Source organism: Solanum tuberosum, unplaced genomic scaffold (genome assembly GCF_000226075.1).
Source record: "Solanum tuberosum cultivar DM 1-3 516 R44 unplaced genomic scaffold, SolTub_3.0 scf00320, whole genome shotgun sequence".
NCBI lineage: Eukaryota > Viridiplantae > Streptophyta > Magnoliopsida > Solanales > Solanaceae > Solanum > Solanum tuberosum.
Window position 1 is genome coordinate 245,336 of NW_006239242.1, and position 6,908 is coordinate 252,243.

Below are 6,908 nucleotides of genomic sequence, written 5' to 3' on the forward strand. Positions count from 1 at the left end.
TTTTATAACACGTTATCAACACAAATTTTCTCATTCTTGATCAAGAATCGATGGTATGCTTTTGATGACCAGTAAGTCTATATTAATTTTTCTTCACATGTAGTGATAAATATATTATGTTGGTTAAAAAAATGGTTTTTGTTCTCTGTGAACTTTGTTTTTGTTTTGTAATAAATGGTGGCCTTTGCCACGTTTAGTTAAAAAAAATTATGTTGGTTGATCTACATGTTTAGTCTACTTCTTCATATGTTTCTACTTGAAGCAAATGTTTCACTACATACTTTTTACCTAATACTAGTTTTGAGACACGTGCATTGCACTTGAATATCAAATCATGTACTACACTATTTTTTAAAAATAATGTCAATATTATTAAATTAATACTTTAAGTAAATAAGTATAAATGAAATTATAAAGCATAAGTTCCTATGAATAGTGGATATGAATTTTCTTATGCTTACTACTGAAATTGTCAAATCAATAAAGCTAGATATACATAAGGTAATGTGACACATCTCTATGGCCTCCAATTAGATTTATCTTTTTCCTTCTTTTTTTAGATTTTTTTCTCATTTTGAAATTAATTGTGATATGTAAAAATAAAAATTTCACTCTTAAAATCTCTTAGTTACAACTATTAAATATAGTTTTTCCTCCCTCCCTATAGTGCATTACTTAGTTATTATTGTATTGTTGGAGTTCATACTTTTAATATTATATAAATAAATAAATATTGCTATAAAATATAGAAGATAAACTACATTAGATGTTTTTAGTTGGAGTATTATACTAATTTAAAATTGAAGTTATGGAGTGTTCAAATTCCACTAAACTTTGAGATTCTCAATATCTGTAAATCACACTTGAGTTTTTAAGAAGAGAAGAAGAATAGAAAACTTAAAAAACTCATAGTTTAGAAATGTGAGGAAACCCCTCAATTTATAGTTAACAGAGGGTAGTATGAACATGTACTTATTGTGTTTAATCACAAAAGTCATAACCCTTTAAAAAAGTCACAACCCTTCGAAAAGATCACAATTCATCGGAAAAGTCACATCTTTTAAAAGTCATAACCATTCAATGCGAAAAGGTGTGTGCTTTTAAATAAAATATAATATAAAATATAGAAAGATATGCCAAATTGAGTGTTTGAAGAAGAAGAACAATAGAAAACTTTAAAAGTTTGTAGTTTAAAAATGTGAGAAAACCCTTTTTTATTATAACCAATAGAAGGTAGTACGAAAAAATGGTTATTGTGTCTTGTCAAAAAAGTTACAACCCTTTAAAAAAGTCACAACACTTCGAAAATGTCATAACTCGTTAGAAAAGTCATAACTCTTTGGAAAAGTCACATCCCTTTAGAAAAGTCACAACCCTTCGAATAGGTTATAACTCATCAAAAAAGTTATAACTCTTTGGAAAAGTCACGACCCTTCAATGTGAATAGATGTCTCCTTTTAATATGATATTATATAGCATAAATATAATATAATATAAAATATATATATAGAAGATATACTAAATTTTTGTGTTTTAATTCGGGGGTATTATAATAAGTTAACATTTAAGATAGGTAGTTCATACTTTTAAGGTAATATAGATAGATAGATAGAAAGATATATACATATTTATTTAATTCTAATTTGATACGAAATTTTAAAAAATAAAGAAGACTTTTATTTTAAGGATATGTAGACTATATAAAAATGTATTTTAACTTTGTGGTCTTAAACATGTAACATGAAGTATTGATTACTTACTGAATTCTTACAATTTGTTTCACAAATCCCCCCCCCCCCCCCCCCACACACACAAAAAGAACATTCTATTATGTATAAACATAATAAAAATAAAAATACAACAAATAAATTGGAAACGGAGGAATACTTAAAGGACCATTTTTAGAAATCATAAAATTCTTTCTTTTATAATTATCACAATGATGACTATTATAATTTTGTCGTTTCACATTCATATTTATATGTTCAATCATAAACATTGTGGATAACCATGTGACTCTTCATTGTACCTAACTATTATGCTCAAGTAATGAGGTCAACACATTGTAGCATGTTTGTATGCCCAAGTAATTTGAATTCATGAGGCTTATAAATAGCCTATTAGTTACTCATCTTTAAGTATGAGAAAAACACAAAAGTAAAAAGAAAGTGTTACTACTACTCTTTCTCTTCTTTTCTTCTTGTCGTTTTATTTTATTTACATATTCTTTATTTTAAAACAAAATTTAAAAATAAAGTCTTATATTTTTCATCTATGGAATGTTGATGCTAGAATTTATGAAAAATTGTATATTTTTATTTTTTTGAAGCTCATACTTTACTGAATCAAATGAACCTAGTGATTGTGATTTCAACTGGACACAATTTATGTGATTACGTATTCAATTTGTCTACTTTCTCAATGCAAAGGATTGAGTACTTGTTGGAGAAACTAAATGATTTTGTGAATAGAGAGATGAGTCTTGAGTTGACCCTAATGGAAAGAAAAAAGAAGAGAAAAATGGTGTATATGTAGAAAACACACAACTAGAGAGAGGGAGGATATTATTTCTTGATGATAATTGCGTACAATACGTATGCTACTTATACAATTACATACGACCACAAGTAGAATCCTAGTACAACTACAAATCTAAGGAGATACATTAGAGTTAGAATAGGATTAGAGTTAGGATACAAGGTATACTACTTCTATTCTAACACTATTTCACAACACTTCCCCTCAAGCTAGTGAGAGGTGGAACACTCACTCTTAGCTTGCTTCGAAACTTTGTGAACTCCTGCTTTGTCAATGCCTTGGTGTGAATGTCAGTTAACTGATCTTTTGATCGAACAAAGCATGTGACAAGATGTCGTCTGGCTACCTTCTCCCTAACAAAGTGATAATTCATTTCTACGTGTTTAGTTCTAGCATGTAAGACTGGATTTACAGTCATGTATAATGCATTGATATTGTCGTAGAACAATGTAGGAGCTGTCTTCAAGTTCACAGCCTGAAGATGCTCATTGTTTGGAGTTTTCATAAACTGACTAACCAAGTTGACTGCATGTGATATGTCAGGTTTGTTTAGAGTGAGATATTGGAGACTTCCTACAATGCTCTTGTACGTAGAGACAGGGGCGGACCCACGTGTTGTCCAGGGGTTCACCCGAACCCCCTGGATAAAAAATTACACTGTATATATAAGGTGAATTTTCTGGATTTATATGGATATATATATTTTGAACCCCCTCAATGACAAGGTGAAGGAAATAGCCCAGTGGCAGCTCCCTTCAATAAGAAGCCTGACGTCTAGCATTTTTTGTTTTAGTTTTTTACTTTCAGTTTTTTTTTTTTTTTTTCAGTTCCAGTTCCGATTTTCATGTGTTTTTTAGTTGTTTTTTTTAATAAAAAGTGTTAAAATGTGGTGTTAAACCCAAAAAATTCAAGGGTCCCATACTCCCATTCCTAAAAGCTAATAACTTTTTCACTTTCCAAATCCCTAAATCACTTTCTTGTTCTTCCCCAACACTCAAAACTCAAATATTAAAATCATCTCCCATAATATTCTATTGTTGATTTGACATATTTTAAAGGGCTAACTTTTTGTTTCACTGTAATCACTTATGTTAGTTTCGGATTTCTTGTAACGAAACTAACTTTTTGTACCTATAAACTATATACTACTACTTCCTTGAAAAAAAATTTGTTTGCTTATTTACACGTTTATACTTTTATTTTTCGAACCCCCTGAACGAAAATCTTGGGTCCGCCACTGCGTAGAGACATCAATCGAATTGCATGTGACCTGTTGTAAACCATGTTTTTGTGCCAATGGTGTACTGAGCACTACTAGAAATAAGCTATTTTCCGACTACAATTGTCGACTACAAATGTGCAATCGGTATTTCTAGTTATTTTTCCGACTACTGTAATTGGTATATTAAGATTTGTATTTTTTATTTTTTTCTCGACAGTGATTTCGACTAAGGAAATAATAATGTTTTATGATATATTGTCAATAAAATAATTTATTGGTTATCGATTGCAGTAGTCGGAAACTTATTAAAATCATTTCAAAAATATTATGAAATGGCGACTACTGTAGTCGGCCATTTTATAGTGATTTTTTATTTAAAGTTAATTTTATTTTTGTCTAGCATAATTGTTATTATTTTGACTAATGCAAATAAAAATATTTAGCCGATTGAAACAATAGTCTCTCTTTCTTAGAGGAAAATAAAAGTCACGATTACACCAAGGGAGATTGAAACAGTAATCTCGTGCGTTTCTCTCAGAGAGATTACACCAAGGGAGGTTACTCGTGTGTTTCTCTCAGAGAGATTACCTCGTCCCTCTCTGTTTGTAAGCTTTGGATTTAGATTTGGCAAAGGTACGTAAACTTTCTCCTTTGGTTTTAATTTCAATTCCATTGAAGAACTATGGAAGTTCTGAAATTTCTCTTTTTGACACCTCCCTTTCGTATTATTTTTAAAGCGTTCATGTTTTTTTTTTGTTCTATAGATTACTGTTCAAGTTGTGTAATCATGATGGCTGTTGTTAGCATCTTGGCTCTTCCTCATCTCTTTTTTATTTGATTACCTTCAACCAGTTAGTATATTATCATGGCAATTTTAAATTCATGTATAGTTTCTTTGTAGTTAGATTTCTGTTATTAGTATGAAAATAGTTGAATTACTCGCTCAAATGCCTTATGCATTCTATGGAAAGTGAGCAGGAATAGCTAGAAATATTGAGAAAGCTTTGAATATGATGAATTATCTTAAATTTTTGTCATCCAAATCCTTGTAGCTAGCAATGTTGAAAAGGAATCATCTCAATAGTGATGAAGTAGTATTGTGAGCATTTGAATTTTGACAATCTGAATATTACTGTCTATGTCACGACCCGAGCCTACACCATAGACGTGGCCGGCACTCGAGAACCATTGTTGGTCCCCAAGCGAACCCTCATCCTGGCTGACTACAAGCGGAAGACTAACTCAAGCATACAAAGCTTAAGAACTTAATAAAAATTCATGAAACTCAATTACAAAGCTTTAACTCAAATGAAAAACTCTTAATAAAAATAAATTATTCAACTCGCTATAAAATAGGAAACTTAAGAATTTAAAACATTTAACAAAATAAATGAATAGACTTCTGAAACTCTATTGTCTATCTATGAAGCCTCTAAATGACAAAGATGGAAGTCGGGACAAGACCACGACATCCTAACAACTGATATAACTGAAAGTAAAAGTTGAACCCTCCGGAAGCAAGGAGGCTCACCATAGCTAACTCGAACTCCATGCGGTATCAACGAAGCTCCTATTGATGACCCTGAATACTTGTATCTGTATCATGAAACGATGCAGGCCAAATGGCTCAGTATGTGGAATGTATGAGCATGTAAAGGGAATTCTAAAGCATAATATAAGCTTGAACTGGTGGAAAAGAAACATACTTACGTCTTCTCAACTCACTCAGCTCAACTCAACTCAAAGAAACAAGGTTCAACTCAACTCAAGGATATTCAAAACTACTCAAACTTACTCAACTCAGAAGTACTTAAGGGTAAGTTACTCAACTCAGTAATAAGGTTCTCAACTCAGTGAAACTCAACAAAAAGGTACTCGACACAATGAAGCATAGATCAACTCAAGATATATAACTCAAGATACTCAACTCGAAATACTGAACTCATGATACTCAAGGATAAAACAATAGTAAAAGATGCAATATATATGGAAAGTTGTAAAACTGTAGATAGCAACTTAATGTATTGAAAAATAAAATAATACTCAGTGTGTATATAAAAATAAAATATAACTCTGTGGGATTTTCTTTAACCGACAACCATCACTATGAGCTATGTGATGATACAACGTCTCGCCCACGCTGCGAGAACTGTCCTATACTTTGCCAAGGTATATGACCTCTCAACTAAGTGGATCCACTAGTATGTGCTAAAAAACACTAAGGAATCATCTAAAAAGTATTACCCTTTCTACCCACACCGGCTACATGGTTTATGGAGACTTGAGTTATCTGAACTCGTCCCCATATTGGTGCTCAATACTACTCTAAAAATATACTCAGCTCATATGTTTTAAAAACATAACTCTTTCTGTGGTTTGAGATTGTTACTCAAAATCTTTCTCTAAAAAGAGATGCTACTCAACTACTCAAAATTCTTTTTGGATATCTCATTTTCCTCCTCTTTTAAATGTGAAAACATTTACTCTTGGGAATACTTAGTTCCCATATATCATTTTAAGGAAAATGAACTCGACTCTACTCTTTCTCAACTCAAGTGCTCAAGTCTTAAAACAAGTTTAGAAAAAGTTGTAAAAGACTTCTCAAAATAGGGTTCATGCCGAATGATGGAACGACTCAATTCAAGGTTTTCAAAAACCATATAAAGAACTTGATACTCGAAACCCTACAACTCAAAACTCAAGAACATCAATGATACTAATCATTTCAAGAATGCTCAACTCATAAGGTTCATGTGGAGTTATGGGCATGAACAACTCAACTCAAGGACTCAACGATACACCTCATCTCAAGATTTCTCGACTCATATGGTTCATGCAAAATTATGGGCATGAACTACTCAACTTAAGGACTTCATGGGTAACATGTAATAGTTCCATGATTAGGAATATAATCTCATAAGGATTAGGAACTCAATACTCAAGACTTATAACAGGAATAAACTACTACTCTCAAAGGTACTCAACTTATGAAGTTCATGCAGAATTTATGGACATGAACGACTCGACTCGATGGTCTACATAACAATATGAAAATCATGTATCCAACTCTTCTCATTCTTATACTTACTTCCTCAAAACTTAGCTCAAATCGATAGTTGATCTCAAAGGATTCACAATTGAACTCAAA